The following is a 17,572-nucleotide window of genomic DNA, read 5'->3' as shown; positions in this document are numbered from 1 at the left end:
GTGCTGTGTGCTGTGATACCATCAGTTTTCCACCAGGGCCACCTGAGACTGGTCATTTATTTTGGGGAAGGGAGGGCTCTGCTCCTCTTCAGAAATTTGCTGATGAACTCCCAGTGTTGGCTGCCAGCCAAACTGGCTGCCTGGCCAACCACCACGAGTTCACTGACCACCAGTGAAGCACCCACTGGGCCTAGAACTGCCTTCCAGGCTGCCAGGCCAGAGCCTAAGCAGACCTGCCTTCCAGCCCACTGGACCTGGGCATCACCAGACCTGTGTTTTGGCTGTAAGCTGATCAGGCATAGGCTTTAGCTGGTCCAGAGAGACCAGGAACCTCATTTCCATCCAGAAGCCTGGGCTTCCAGTGTGGTATGGTGTTCAGATTCTGACAGCTCTGTACGACACCAGGCAGCAGCAGCTCAAGGAAATGTCAGACCACCCAGGGCCCCCCCCACTGAACGAAGAATGACCACCTAGGCACCTGCTAAGCAGAGAATGACATATTCCAGGCGTAGTGACCCATACCTCTAACCCAAGCACTTGGAAAGCAGAAGCAGGCAGTCTCTGTGAGTTCAAGGCCAGCCTGATCTACATTCTGAGTTCTAGGACAGCCAGTGCTACATAGCAAGGCCCTATCTCAATTAGAAAAAATAAAAAATAAATAAAGTAGTATATAGCTATATGGGTGTGTATGTGTGTACATGTGTGCATCACATGATCACGTGGTTCTGGAGCCTCTAGAAGTCAGAGGAAGCCCCCTGGTACTAGGGTTGCAGGTAGTTGTGAGCAGCCACATAGAGCTGGGTTCCAAACTCAGGTTCTCTGCAAGAACAACAAATCCTGTTAAAACAGAACCATTTCTCCATCCCCTCTTCACAGATATTTAAGGCTGTGAATCAGATGGCACAGATCATCCCCATCTGGCCAAGCCATCTTGGGAGAAAATCTGGTATAAAGATGGCTTCCACTCTTGTGTGAGATGTACCCGCCTGCGGGACTGGTAATTTGTGGGTCTTCAAAGAGGCCAGGCCTGAAAGAAAAATGGGCAAGAGAGAGAAGAACGGGACCAAGCAGTTTTCCTTGTCAAAGTCCCGTTTATTATGGGGCAAAGTTTTACTTTTAAGCTCAAAGAATAAGGAAGTAAAAAATTGGAGGGAGAAGGGCGGGAGGCTATCTCGTGATTCATTAAGGTTTTAACATTAACTGTTAAAACCGGTCAGGTGGGGGAATCAGGTGGGGAGATCAGGTGGGAGAATCAGGTGGGGGGATCAGGTGGGGGGTGGTTTCCGGTCTCAGGAAGCAATCTTTCCAGGTGGTCAAAGCTAATTGCAGCCTCCGGCACCAGCATCTGTCGTGACTACGTGCCTGGGATTCTTGATCTCCAGCATCTCCCCCTTTCTTGTAATAAAGAAAAATGGGCGAAGTATCTGTCTTAGGCTATATGATGAGCATCCAAGCCCAGCACCGTTATATGAGGTGATCCGCCTGTCCTAGGCTATGTGAGTTGGCTCCACACTTGGATTCACAATAATCCCGTCATCGGCTGTGGTCACAGCTATTGTGAGGTGACCAGCCTGTCTTAGGCTATGTGAACTGCCTCCAAGGTGTGGACTCACAATACTCCCGTCGCTGGCTGCGATCACAGCTTCGCAAGTGTGCCCCTGGGCTTGGCATCATAATATTCCCGTCACTGATAGCTCCGCAGCCATTTAAAATATTTACGGGGGCGAGACTCTCTGGCTAGCCGGGTGAAGTCAAGCGCTGTTGAGGTATCTTCCTCAGGCACATCAGGGGACTCCTGACTGCTATTGGTAACAGCCAGCTGGTGGTAATGAACTAACGCAGAGCCTTTGTTAAGCGTTTCCACCTGTTCTTTAACAAAGGAAGTTAGTCTTTTAAATGCCCAAGGTCCAAAGGAGAGAAGAAGGAGAAGACCCACGAAAGGACCGAGGATAGAAGGAAGAAGGGTGGATAATAAAGGAGAAGTGGAAAACCAATTTTGATACCAGGACTCTTGTTTCTCTCTGTTCCATTTTCATTCCTCCAAACTGGAGCGAACCTTATCGATACTGCTTTGCACTAAACCTGTTTTGTCAGTGTAAAAGCAGCATTCTTCCTTGAGCGCAGCGCAAAGTCTGCCTTCCTGGAGAAAAACCAAATCTAGACCGTGTCTGTTTTGTAAAACTACCTCAGATAAGGACACCATAGAATCTTTTAGGTCCTGTAAGCCTTTTTGCAAATCTTGTAGGTCTTTGTCCACTGCCAGGGAAAGTTGATTAAATTGTTGCTGGGAGGTAATTAGGGAGATTTTGCCAGTACCAGCTCCAGCGGCTCTGAGCCCCAGAATTACAGTTAGAGTAATGGCAGTTAAGGGTTCGCGTTTAACTCGAGATGGATGTACCCCTTTTTCCCAAAACTGAAGGAATTCATCCTCAGAATGTATAGTCAGTCTTGGGAAAAGCCATATAAGGACATAGTAATCTCTACGGGCTAAAAAGGTGGAGCTGACAAGATAAGGAGTAAGATCAGTGGAGCAGGCAAAATAAGTGCCATTGGGTGCAACAATATATATAAAGCTTGAGTTTACCACAAGAGTAATATTGCAAGCTTCTTGCAAAGCCACCGGGGGAAGCATAGAAGGTCCCAATAGGCACATTCCAATTCCGGACACCAATGTGACTATAAGGCTGACCCCTTCTGGGTGCTGCCACTGTAAGGCATTAGGATCATTAGTTGTAATTACCTCTAAGGATAAGGCTATGCCCTTGTAGAAGGGTGGCCATGGAGAGTAACACACCCAGCATTCCTGAAAATCAGTGGCGTTAATTTGATGTATGGCCTCTTTGTTGAAGGGCAGAAGCAGAAGGAATGTAATTGCCTTTGGCAGGGTTACTAAGCGACTAGAAATCACAGAATGGCCCACCAAGATGTGCTAATAATGGTAATTTGGAAAGTTCCTCAGAAGAGTTGCTTAGGAAGCCCTGAGGGAGATTAGGATTTAAGGTATTTCAGGAAGATGATCTTATCAAAAGCCCCAGGTCAGCCAGGAATGCACAATTGTATCCGGCAGTAGTCCGGTTGAGCCAGATGCCAAAATTTAGGGAGCAACAAGGTGCCAGAAGGTCCCGACAGGTCCCCCTTTATTTTATTTTTACAAGGCCATAATCGCAAGGGAACCGTGCCTGTCTTAGGTGGGAATTCAGGGTCTTCAACCCTTGCTAAGCTCATTATTGGATACATCAGCAGCGATTGGCTGAGCTCCTGTCTTCAGATCACAGGGATGATTAGCATTAGGCCTATTCATAATCTTGGCTGACCATCTCTAGCCTTTGATAGTACACCTGGATGGGCTGTACCTTTAGGGCATCAATCTTCTGTTTAATAAAAGCCATAATTTTATTGAAAAGAACAGGTCCTATTGAAAGAATTATCAATAAGATAAGCAGGGGACCAAGGAAAGGAAGGAGATAGGGAAGGAGCCGATTCCTGTGCTGCTTAAGTCCACCATGAACATATTTTAAATTACCAAATTTAGGAATATGTGTAACATCCACTTGCCAAATAACATTAGGTACAAGGCCACAGGGACTGACCACAAGATGGGGAGTAGGCAAAAGGACAACACAAGAAGGACATTGTTTAAACAAGTCAGCTTTATAATTACTTTTAGTTAAAGGTCCTGGAAGGTAAAAATGAGCTTGTAAATGTCCAATGTAAAAGGAAAAGTTCTTTTTTTTTTGTATCAAATTTTGAATTTGTAAAAAATAAAATTTTAGCAGGAGATGTCTAAATTTAATTTGCAATCTCTAACCTAGGCAAAGACTGAGCTACATAGGCACTATCTGTAAAAATATTTAAAGACTGCTTATTAGAACTTCAAAACACAGCCAATACTGCAGATAACTCTGTTATTTGCACAGATGTGCTAGACACTTGAAAAGATACTGTTTTTTATCATAAGTATAGGCAGCAACACCAGATGATGAACCATTAGTAAATACATTAAATCATTAACAATTGGAATAACTTTTATTTTAAATGGAAAAACTGTAGGTTGTACCTTTAAAAACTGAGTAAATTTGTTTTCTTGTTCATCAACAGGTTGGATTTTGTCATAATAAGCTTACATATGTTAAAATGCCATATTTATTAGATCTCTGACAAGCCTGAGAGCCAGCATATTTGAGTTACTCTTTGTTTATCTTTATCATCTGCTCTAAACTGCATCCTATAAAACAGGGTGCCATAATCTGTAATTTTGGCTTATTTTTGATGCATGTTTTATAACCATGCATAGATTTTAAATAAATCTATATAGGCAAATTTTATGGCTACCCATTTTAGATTTAACCTTTTAAAAAAAGAACAACTTAAACAAAGAGACTAGGTAAAGCTCAATCTTATACTTAACTATAATCTTTAGCATAACTTTAAATCTGCTCTTTTTAATCTAAAGTCAAAGCAAAACTTTTAATCAGACATAGTTTATAAAGGGGCTAGCAAATCTTATTAATCCTACCATATTGCATTAAGACAATATCAAAAAAATTAAAGGACAAAAGTTTTATTTAGCATTAAACTGAGAACTAAACTCAGCTTGTAGCCCTCAGCAAAAATGGAATATTTTGGCCATATCAAACCTATAGGCCAGAATTCTTTCCCCTTAAAAGAGCATAAGAAAACATTTTGTAATGAGGAATCAGCCTTTTAAATGAAGTACAACATATTTAAATACAGTTCTTTCTCAAATCATATTAACTAACCTTCTGCAACATTCTATACACCTTAAAAACTCTCTTCAAAATCCTTTCCATTCTGACATTATCCTGCTGGAGCCCAGCCTCTACGATTTGCTTTTTATAGGCAAAGCAAAAACAAGTTACATTATTACAAAAAATTCTGAAACTGCCAATTTTTTTCTTTTCTGTAGCAGATAACATAAAGGTAACATAAACAAACTCCAAGGAACTTAGAACAAGTTTTAAGAAACTAGGTGAAAACATGTTTTTCCATAAACAAAGCAGCTTAACAAACAGCTCTCCACAAGATACATTTTAAAAACTGTAATTTTCTCAATTAATGCAAATCACATGGCTCAGTTTTACTTAGTAAAATTAATAAAATAAATACCAAAGTATTTTTATTCTTACCCAAAGTATCGAGAAACTTTTAAATTTTGTTAGACTACCCAAGATCATTGTCATACCCAAATGTCTGACAAACTTTAAACATTTTATTATAGCCTTAAACATTTAAACAATCTTTTTAAAACCCGTTTTTGCAATATCAAAATAAAATACCCCTTTTGTAGGAGAAAAGTCACAAGGCCTAACCATAATCTTAAAAGTCAAAACCAGATTTTAAAATCAGAATTTACCAGTGCAAACAATTTAAATTCTAAAACCAATACCAATTTAAACTCTCATCCTTTTAACCTAGAAGGAAATGAAAATTATTTGACTAAGGTTTTTCTTTTCTTTTCTTTCTTTCTTTTTTCTTTTTTTTTTTTTTTTACCCATACCAAGATGGTGGTCACATTATAACCCACATGGTAAAGTCAAGATGGCGGTGAGAAAAGAAAAAAATAATAATAATAATAAAAAAATGAAAAAAAAAGATGGCGGTGAGGCACTGAGGCACTTCATATACCACGTCGTAACCTATACATATGCGTTTACAGACCTTATAAACACATAGGCACACATTTTAAACAAGTTTCATGAGGCAAAAAACAGAAGGTATACATAAACAAATACTATACAGAGACAATGAGACAAAGAACACTCACCAGCTGGCCAAATTTCCCGGGACCAAAACTGACTCTTCTGGGGCAGGCTGAACATACAGATTCCTCCTGCATTGGGTGCACGAGGCAAAGGCCCTGATGCCACAGGAAGACACCGAGAGTGGGCTGTTGCCCCAGGAGACACTAAGTGGCACTCACTGGGACCAGGCGTACAGATTACCCACCGAAATACTGAAAATACCAATGAAGCTAGGGGCGTCCCCCTGAACTTCGGCAGCTGTGACCACCAGTGCGACCACCTTGATCACGTCTTGCTACCCAGATACAGACACCTCGAGCTCTGAGGAATTTTCAGAACAGAGAACAGAAAGTACTACACACACAAACATTGCAAAGAAACATTTAGACACTTACAGCCGGCACACAAAAACAAAACACAGAAACAAAGACAAAAAACAACCTCAGTACCTGCTTTTTAAACATTTAAATATATATACAGAGCATAACCATGATTTTAAGTCAGAACTAGAAAAACTCAGAATTTATCAGTGAACACAATTTAATCTCCTGCTCACCACGCTACGGCTCTGTTCCACGACCTTTGCCCCGGCCCACCTGGGGGCCTTTTTTTTTTAGGAAAAATGGGGAAAGCTAGGGAATTAGCGGCAATAACGGGGGAATAATTATTATCTTCATCTTGGCAGGAGGGCCTCTTTCTCTAAGGTCCTTGAGAGGGCAGGCTCCAACCTGATCCCACTTTTTGGCATATCTCTGGCCCATCAATAGCAAACCATGGACAAATGTCCGACACAAAAACAAAGAACTTAATTAAATCCTTTTACTTAACTCTAATTCCTCTCTCTCTGAGCAATGTCTTGAGGTCACGAATACAGCCTCCTTAGACAACTGTTGGCCCATTTTTATGGGATGGAGAAAGACTTACCCGTGAGTGGCAGGAACGTATGTCTTTATGAGTCACGAGCAGCCGATCTTACTTTCGGTTGTCGTGGCATTTTCTGAGCGTTCCGGATCAATCCATGAAGACCTCCATCTGGCAGTGGTCTGTGCTTCGAATCCATGTTGGGCGCTACCTGTACCCGCCTTTGGGGACTGGTAACTTGTGGGTCTTCGAAGAGGCCAGGCCTGAAAGAAAAACGGGCGAGAGAGAAGAACGGGACCAAGCAGTTTTTCTTGTCAAAGTCCGTTTATTATGGGGCAAGACTTTACTTTTATGCTCAAAGAATGAGGTAGTAGACTAGGAGGAAGGGGGGCGGGAGGCTATCTTGTGATTCATTAAGGTTTTAACATTAACTGTTAAAACAGGTCAGGTGGGGGAATCAGGTGGGGGGATGAAGTGGGGGGTTGTTTTTGGTCTCAGGAAGCAATCTATCCAGGTGTTCAAAGCTAATTGCAGCCTCCGGCGCCAGCATCCGTTGTGACTACATGCCTGGGATTCTTGGTCTCCGGCAGTGAGACAGTCACATACACATGATCATATATACCTCATTCACTTTGGTGAAGTCTATGGGCTAGAGGCAAGACATAGGTCCTTTTCCTACTCCATGGGAGGGAGGTCATTAGGAATGATCACAGAGCCTAAGTAACCAATCTAGAAGGAACAAGAGTTCTTGCTACCATGTGGACTTCTAAAGGACAGTTGGTGAGTGTTACACAAAGGCAAAACACACAAACATATTAATGTTTCCTCCCTCAGATCTCCATCACCGTGATGGAGAGTCAAGTCAGTCTTCTACCTTCATGCACTCTTGAGCAACTCAGCAATGTTTGGGTCCTCATGCCCCATCTCTGAGGTCCTTCAGTTCTAAGTCTCTGTGATGTTGAAACTTTTCTTCTAAGCCTCTCAAGGCATTTTGGAATGCCAAGAATTCTGGCTATGTTTTAAATGTAGCATTTTGTCAATTTATACTAGTGTTCATATCGTAATAGAACAATACAGAGGACAAAGATAATATACAATAGCCCAGTCCCTAAAAAAGTTAAAGTCAAATTTATGCAAGTATTAGCTATCTGATGCAATTTTTTAAAATTTTCCCCTTGGAATATTTATATTCTTCAAGCATGAAGTCATTTTTAAATACACAGAGATAAAATTGTTATGAACTTAATTTTGTACATGCAAATTTTGGGCTGAAAACTGTTATTACAGAAAATAAATTTATTTCACAGTCCATCTAAGCAATTTTGAGCACATCAAGGAATAACTTTCACAGTGTAAACTTACTGTCAGCATGTACAAAGGGCTTTTCCACACATATCTCTTAATCAGTCTTGGGAGTAAATATACTACAGAACATGAAAAATACATTATCTCATTAATTTTTAAGAAAAATTTGATGCACTGTTATTGCACATCCTTGTGATGTCACAAATATGTGACATTAAAAATTAAAATGAATCTAATGTAGATGAGGCAACTCCAAGTTGCTTGCCAGCTAGATAAATGAATTTTTTCTTCAGGAAAAAAAAATTCTCGAATATATGAAGTTTGAAACATATCCACTGTTATTTTGTAAGGATGGGTAGACCCTGGGATATATTTCAAGTTTTCTGTAATACTGAATTACAAACACAGTTTGAAAGAGGAAAATGGGCTTAAAACTAGAAGTTTTTCATATCCATTTAGATGTTAATGCATGATGTCAAAAGATCCAAGAAAGAAACGTGCAGCAGTCGATTGCTTTTCCCATTACTGCGACAAAATATATGACCAAAGAAGCTGAAGGAGGATTCCTTTGGCTCGTGTTTGAGGGGTCATAGTTCATCATGTTTGGGGGACATATGGTGGTAGGAATGTGAGATGGTGAGATATTGCAGCCACATATTGTGTCAGGAAACAGCAAAATAAATATGGCCCCCAACCTACTTCTTTTTCTTTTTCCCTTTTTGTCCAGCCTGGGACTTCAACTAAGAATGAGTAAGACTCTCAGAGACACACCCAGAATTGTGTGTCCCAGGTAATTCTAATTTCCATCAAACTAAGGAGCAAGACTAATGGGACTATCCGAGATCAGAGTCTGGAATTCAAGAGACTAAACATATATGCTATGGTTCTGGCTTTGGCATCATTTCTCAGCTCTTTATCATATTTATATTCCCAACTAAATATTTGTGCTCTTGTGTCATGGGGAGTTATATACAATTCATAACTCAAGAGCTATTAGTAAGTTGCCGTGCAGTGGTTGTAGATGCTAATATCTAGGGAGTTTGTCTCCTTGTTATGAGAACAGCCTGCAAGCAGGTCTCTGTGATTGAAAAGTGCAGTGTATGTTCTCCTGTCTGTTTTGGCTGTCTATTCTGTAACGTGTGTGTATCTCCAAGACAGTAGGAGGCAGAAAGGTAAGAAAATGAGGGTGGGGAAGAAAGCAGGGAGGAAAGAGGCAAGTAGGCCACTTCTGCCTTGTTTTAAGTGATCAGATTTTTTTAAACTGTCATCAAGTCCTGTAACTGATGTATGCACACTCTGAGCACAGTTTTAAATACTGTGTTTTATTAAATTTTTTACATGATCATTTTATATGTTTTTAAATATAGAAAGAAAACAACCAATTTCATGTATGGCATAAGGCCATGTGTCCAGTGCTCTAGCAAGATCCAGACTCTTTGTCACCATCTTCTGGATCCGTTTCCTGTGAGTTGACTCTATCTTTGGGCGGTCTCTGTTCAGTATCAAGGGATCATCTACATTTGGCCAAGCAGACTTTCCTCACCTTATATTTAATCCTCATGTTGAAGAGGAAATACTCCTTTCCCATAAGTTCTAATAAGTCACAGGTTATGACTGAATTCTGCCAGCTCAAGTGATTTGAAGAATGTTTCTGGTTAGCTTACTGAGGTATCTGTTTTACTTTTAGAGTCAAGGACAGAGAAAGGACTACAGCAGGTGTCCATAGCAGGAATAAAAAAAAGAAGCTTCCAACAAAGAAGGGTGAGTTCTTCCAATAACTCTAATTACCAGGTATCTAGTTCCTTGCAGCTTCTGCTATTGTAACTTTCATAGACCAAAAATGCAAGATGACTTTGCTTACAGAACAGCAGATGTTGTCCCCTGTACCCTAAACTTCATCATTGATTCCCAAAAGAAAAGGACGTACTGCAAAAGAGGAAGATCTTAATTGCTAAAAATCCAAACTCTCAGAGTCCCTCCCAACCCATAACAAATCATTTCAGAGTTCCTAAGGCAGTTAAGGATATCTGACATGATTAGGGACCAGACCACTTTAGAATTAAGAGTTAGGTGTCAATGGTGAGTTATCTTTCTTTAATAAAATGAACTAGTCAGATTTGATGGCAATAAGGGGAAAGACATATCAAGTTGACTGACTTACATGAATAGAATTTTATGAACTAATTACATTTCAGGAAGAACAAAGACACTGAAACATTAGGATGTCTGGGGGACACATAGAACACCATCATGAATTTTTCTAGGTTTTTATCTTTTTCAAACTCTGAATTCTCCATGAGGCGAGATCTGTCTCTTCTAGACTCATGCCTGTAGTCTTCACAGTTACTAGAAAAGTAAAGGGCTCGTGCTGGAAAACGCCACCCCTAAGCCCACCTTTAGTAACCTAGCAACAGCAGGCCACATTATCATCAATCGCCAAGATGCAACACAATCTCTTTTTCTCCCTGTGTGCATGTGCTATTCCTCCTTATTAAAAATCCAATGCCTTCTCTTCCTGTTCTCTTTCCCTTCCACCTTCCCTCAGAGTTGGCCTCTGCATACCCCTCCCAATAAGCCTCTTGTGTGAGATCTGTTGCATGGTGCAACTTTGTGGCATCCCTTGCCTCCAATCTGCCAAGGTACTTCTGCCACTGAAATCCTATCAGCTCCCCTTTCTACCTTCAATGAGAAAAGTCCCTGGCAGGTCTCTGCCATGGGTAACTCATCTACTTTTGGTAACAATCACTGTGACCAAAAATGTGGTGATAGAGTCTCAGCCTCAGCCTCCTGACCATCACCAAGGTCAAAGAAGCTGATTCTAGTGGAGGTGAAGACAAGAGTGGTCTAAACAGACGGAGTGATACAGAAGATGTCTACTGTTCCCATTTAGATACCGAAGATATCAAAGATTAGGGGAAAGGCTACAGTAATATACTCCACAATCAAGATGGAAAAATATGCAAGTTTTCAGAATTCCATGATGACAATGCTTCTAGCAGATGGGGTGGCACACACCTGTGACCCTTACATTTGAGGGACAAAGGCAGGACAATCAGGACTTTGAAGCCAGCCTAGGCTACATAGCAAGACTTGTTGGGGGTGGGGTTACAAATAGCACTTCTTCATATGTTAAAAGGACTGAAATTCTGGGCTTAGTGTGAGAAAGGACTTTTAGAAACCAGTTAGAAACTGTTAGAAACTTGCTATTCAGGCTAGAATAGGAAGAGCTGCCTCAGCAGTCTCCCTCACAGATGCTACAGGCACCTCCCTGAGATGTTAGATGTGAATCTCTCTCTTACCAGGCTTCCATGTGCCAGACTCTCTCACCTGAGGAAGTACACTAACATCAAAGAAGGTGCTCACACATCCTGTTTCCTACGCTCTTCCCTTTCCTCCTGCCTGGGAACCAGAGAGCCTATCTGCAGAGGGAAGAGGGAAGCAAAGCAGAGAAAAGGAACCAAAGGTTTTTATTTAAGTGTCCTTCTTTAAGAGGAGCTCATAAGGATGCCAGGAAGTGGGCTGGAGCCACCAGAAGCCTGGGAAGAGAATTCTGAAGATCTCTAGAGCTGGCCTGAAAGGAGACTGTGTGAACGGATAGCACTAAAACTTGTTTGATTCATGTTGCCGGATCTTAAGTCCAAAAGACACTCCCGCCCCTGAGTATGCACTGAGGGAGCTACAGACTAAAACACACTGCCATTGTCACCCTCAAGGATGTCACCTACTTTGGCAAAGGAGGCAGTTGACTCCTTTCACTGCTGCCTTCTACTTTAAAAAGAAACCCACCCCAATGTATCTTTTCATGTCCTAAGTAAAGCTGCAGAGGGCATATAAACATGGAGGACAAAGAAAGCATATCATCAGAGATGACAGAATAAGAACTCAATTTGACAGGCTGTATTTGGAAACATGTGCCTATAATTCTAGCACCCAGTAAGCTGAAGCCAGAGTACTGTGAGTTCAAGGCCAGCCTGGGCTACATAGTAAGTTCCAAACAGGCCTGGTCTACACATTGAGACAGTGTCTTGATATATCTATGTGTGTGTGTTGGGGGTGGTGGTAGGTGTTAAAATATCTTATTGAGAGGCCAAAAAAAAGAGGATAACAGAATTAAAAGCAAAATTCTTCATTGAGCTCCAAAAACTGGTTGTAGAAGTTCAGAATGGAAAGGCCTGGATGACGGAGACACCAAACATTTCTAATTCAGTGTTGATGTCCCACCAACCTTCCTACAGTAACAGCTCTAAGTAAAACTTCAAGGCTTGGTAGATAGAGCACCATGGTAAGGTGGGCAGGGCTGGCAGGGCTGGCAGGGCTGGCAGGGCTGGCAGGGCTGGCAGGGCTGGCAGGGCTGGCGTTATTGGCTGCTCCCACAAGCCACTCATCAAGTACCCGATAAGGAGACTTTTGCATAGTGTTCTCTAGTTTCACTGAGTTAATCTTCATAATGAAAAACAGACTTTCAAGAATTTCTTTCTCGGAACAGGGGGCAAGATGGCAGCGCCGGGAGGACTCTCATTCTGAGGAGCAGCACAGCAGGATTGGCACAGTGACCAGCAATCAGAACTCGCGGCCATAAAACACAAGTGGTTGTGTTTCTCAGGTGAGAGGATACCCCACGGTGGGGGATTCGATCAGCTTTAACTCACCCAGCAAAACCGCGGAAGAGATCCCCGTTCCGCCAGGCGCTTGGTCGCCAGCCCAGAGCTACCCGCCAGCGCGATCTGGTCACGGTCCCAGACTGAACTGTGGGCCCACAACACCATAGACTGGATCTCCCAGTCGAGAGATAACCCCACGGAGCAGGAAACAATTGGGACCGACCCCAGGTTACCCAGACATCCCCTGGAAAAGACTCAGGTTCCGCGGGTGCCCCAGGAGCCAGCCCGGACCCAGAGCCGGGAGGGACAAAGGCGCCTGCCTGCACAGAGCCCTGCCTGCGCACGTGATTCGCCACCTCAGATAGAACTGTGGGCACCAGGGCAACAGGGCACCAGACTGCGTGTCTCTGGCAGGAGGAAACCCCCAGCGGAGGGGGTCAGCAGCTCTAACGCTTAGGACACCCAGCACCAAAACACTTCCTGGACTCACGCAGACTCTAGTGCAGGCAGAAGCGCTGTGCTCTGCCGCCATTGTTGCGTTCCCCTGGGGCACTGGGACACACAGCTGCATCCTCGGACCTGCAGGAGCCGAAGAGCCATTACAGCAGCCCTCAGATACTGTGCCAGGGATCGGCCAGTTGTCCCTGGCTGGACTGCCAAAACTGTAGGAATCCCTGATCCTTCAGGGGGGCTGCACCCACAGCGTCTGGACCAGAGCAGTGCCTGTAGCCGCCATCCCAGACAGAGACACACAGCTTCTGGTCCAGAGTGAGGCACCCAGCCTCCAGACCAGAACAGTGCCCCCAGGCGCCAAATCAACCTAGGTGCACATTCTCCAGGTCCAGAGCAGAGCAATCAGCCTTTGGCCCAGAGACTTGCTGAGTGCACCTCCCACTTTCTCAGACAGAACTGTGCGCCCCAGGATAACAGACTGAGTTTCCCTGTTGGGAGAAAACCCCATAGCTAGGGAATCAGCAGTTTCTTCAAGAGGACTGTACATGGAAATTTAGTGAGCAGCAGCACACTAAATTTATAACAAGAAACCCAGCAGTGGGGCAGCTGTCTTGAGAAATTTTATGGGTAAGAGGAGATCCCCCCCCTGCCTAACATAGACCACAGCTACTACTCAGGGCTATAAACCTGAGGTGAGCAGTGGCATCTCCGGAGAAACACTGGCCATACAGTGACCATAACCAAAAAGCAGAGAAGGACTCCTTCAGGAAAAATCATCTTCCGGCCAAGGGGATACTCCCTACCTCAGGACTCCAGGAAGCACAGAAACTAACAGCCAAAACCTAAATCAGCCCAATGGGTAGAGGTCAGCGTAAAGGCTCAACCAACAAAAGACAGAGCAATATGGCATCTCCAGAACCCAGCCATCCAGGGGCGAACAGCCCTGAACAATGCAGCATAATAGAAAATCAAGAAGAGGACCTTACATCTATGTTGATGAAGAGGATAATAGAGGAGACAAATAAAATACGTAAAGAATTAGAGGAAGATAAAACCAAACAGATCATGGCTATCCGTAAAGAAATGGAGGAAGATAAAGACAAGCAAATTAGGGCCATCCGTGAAGAAATACGGGAAGATGCAGCCAAACAGCTTGTGACCTTCAGAGAAGAAATAATTAAATCACTGAAAGAAATCAAAGAGACAGAGTTGAAGGAACTAAAAGAAAAAGAGGAAAATACAAGCAGACAGGTGAAGGAAGTAAACAAAACAACTCAAGACCTGAAGATAGAACTAGAAAAATTAAAGAAAACACAAATGGAGGAAATAATGGAGAGGAAGAATTTAGGGAAGAAAACAGGAACTACAGAGGTAAGCATAACCAACAGACTACAAGAAATGGAAGAAAGAATCTCAGGTGTAGAAGATACAATGGAAGAAATCGATGTATCTGTCAAAGAAAATGTGAAATCCAAAAAATTCCTGACACAGACCGTCCAAGAAATCCAAGACAATATGAAAAGACAAAATTTGAGAATAATAGGAATAGAGGAAAAAGAAGACTCCCTTCTCCAAGGCCCAGAAAATATTTTCAACAAAATCATTGAAGAAAATTTCCCCAAGTTAAAGGAGAAGCCAATAAGGATACATGAGGCCTACAGAACACCCAACAAATTTGACCAGAAAAGAAAATCCTCCCGCCACATAATAATCAAAACAGGAAGTATACAGAACAAAGAAAAAATACTAAAAGCTGCAAGGGAAAAAGGCCAAGTAACATATAATGGCAAACCCATTAGAATCACACCTGACTTTTCAACAGAAACTATGAAAGCCAGAAGGGCCTGGACAGATATCATGCAGACCCTAAGAGAACACAGATGTCAACCCAGGCTACTATACCCTGCAAAACTCTCAGTCCTCATAGACGGAGAAAACAAGATATTCAATGACAAAAACAAATTTCAACAATACCTACACACAAATCCAGCATTACAGAAGACACTGGAAGGGAAAATACAACCCAAGAAAATTAGCTTCTGTCAAGAAAACACAGGAAATAATTAACCTTACTACAGCAAAACAAAAAGCAACCAAGCACACAAACTTATGAACACAGCCAACATCAAAATCAAAGGATCTAACAGCCACTGGTCATTAATCTCTCTCAACATCAATGGACTCAACTCTCCAGTAAAAAGACACAGATTAACAGAATGGATACGTAAACAAAACCCAGCAATCTGTTGCATACAAGAAACACACCTAAGACACAAAGATAGACATTACCTGAGGGTAAAAGGTTGGAAGATGACTTTCCAAGCAAATGGACCCAAGAAACAAGCAGGAGTAGCCATTCTAATATCTGATAAAATAGACTTTCAACCAAAATTAATAAAAAGAGATGAGGAAGGACACTTCATACTCATCAAGGGAAAATTCCACCAGGAAGACATCACAATCCTGAACATCTATGCCCCAAATACAAGAGCACCCACATTTGTAAAAGAAACATTGATAAAATTTAAACCACATATAGATCCCCACACATTAATAGTGGGAGACTTCAACACCCCACTCTCAACAAAGGACAGGTCAACAAAACAGAAATTAAACAAAGAAACAATATCTCTGACAGAGGTCATGAATCAAATGGACCTCACAGACATCTACAGAACTTTACACCCAAACACAAAAGAATTTACCTTCTTCTCAGCACCTCATGGAACCTTCTCCAAAATAGACCATATAGTTGGTCACAAAGCAAGCCTCAACAGATACAAGAAGACTGAAATAATCCCTTGTATCCTGTCTGATCACCATGGAATAAAGCTGGACTTCAACAACAACAGAAATAGCAAAAAGCCTACACACTCATGGAAACTGAACAACTTGTTACTAAATGACAGCTGGGTCAGGGAAGAAATAAAGAAAGAAATTAAAGCCTTTCTAGAACTCAATGAAAATGAAGACACAACATACCCTAACTTGTGGGACACAATGAAAGCAGTGCTAAGAGGAAAGTTCATAGCACTAAGTGCCTTCAAGAAGAAATTCGAGACAGCTCATTCAAGCAACTTAATGGCCCACTTAAAAACCCTAGAAAAAGAAGAAGCAGACACACCAAAAAGGAGTAGACGGCTGGAAATAATCAAACTCAGGGCTGAAATCAATCAATTAGAAACAAATAAAACAATTCAAAGAATCAATGAAACCAAGAGCTGGTTCTTTGAGAAAATCAACAAGATAGACAAACCCTTAGCCAAGCTAACTAAAAGGCAGAGAGACACCACCCAAATCAACAAAATCAGAAATGAAAAGGGGGACATAACTACAGACACTGAGGAAATCCAAACAATCATTAGGACTTACTTCAAAAGTCTATATGCCACAAAATTTGAAAATCTAAATGAAATGGACAATTTTCTTGATCGATTTGACTCACCAAAGCTGAATCAGGACCAGGTAAATCAACTAAATAGTCCTATATCCCCCAAAGAAATAGAAGCAGTCATCAAAAGTCTCCCATCCAAAAAAAGCCCAGGACCAGATGGCTTCAGTGCAGAATTCTACCAGACCTTCAAAGAAGAGCTAACTCCAATTCTCTTCAAACTATTCCACAAAATAGAAACAGAAGGAACATTACCAAACTCATTCTATGAAGCCACAATCACCTTGGTACCTAAACCTCACAAAGACTCAACAAAGAAAGAGAATTTCAGGCCAATCTCCCTTATGAACATTGATGCAAAAATACTTAACAAAATACTTGCAAACCGGATCCAAGAACACATCAAAGATATTATCCACTATGACCAAGTAGGCTTCATCCCCGGTATGCAGGGGTGGTTCAATATACGGAAATCCATCAATGTGATCCACCATATTAACAAACTGAAAGAAAAAAACCACATGATAATCTCCCTAGATGCTGAAAAAGCATTTGACAAAATCCAACATCCATTCATGTTTAAAGTACTGGAGAGTTCAGGGATACAAGGCACATATCTAAACATAGTAAAGGCGATATACAGCAAGCCTATAGCCAACATCAAACTGAACGGAGAGAAACTTAAAGCAATCCCACTGAAATCAGGGACAAGACAAGGCTGCCCACTGTCTCCATATCTCTTCAACATAGTGCTGGAAGTCCTTGCTAGAGCAATAAGACAGTCGAAGGAGATCAAGGGGATACAGATGGGAAAGGAAGAAGTCAAATTATCACTATTTGCAGATGATATGATAGTATATATGAGTGACCCCAAAAACTCTACCAGGGAACTCCTACAGCTGATAAACACCTTCAGCAAAGTGGCCGGATATAAAATTAACTCAAAAAAATCAGTAGCACTCCTGTATACAAAAGACAAAAGGGCTGAGAAAGAAATTAGAGAAACAACACCATTCACAATAGCCACAAATGACATAAAGTACCTTGGCGTAACCCTAACCAAGGAAGTCAAAGACTTGTATGAAAAAAATTTCAAGTCTCTGAAGAAAGAATTAGAGGAAGATATGAGAAGATGGAAAGATCTCCCATGCTCATGGCTTGGCAGGATTAACATAGTAAAAATGGCCATCTTACCAAAA

Source organism: Psammomys obesus, unplaced genomic scaffold, assembly GCF_907164565.1.
Source record: "Psammomys obesus unplaced genomic scaffold, mPsaObe1.curated_primary_1811, whole genome shotgun sequence".
NCBI classification, from domain to species: Eukaryota; Metazoa; Chordata; class Mammalia; order Rodentia; family Muridae; genus Psammomys; species Psammomys obesus.
This window is presented reverse-complemented; position numbering follows the sequence as displayed.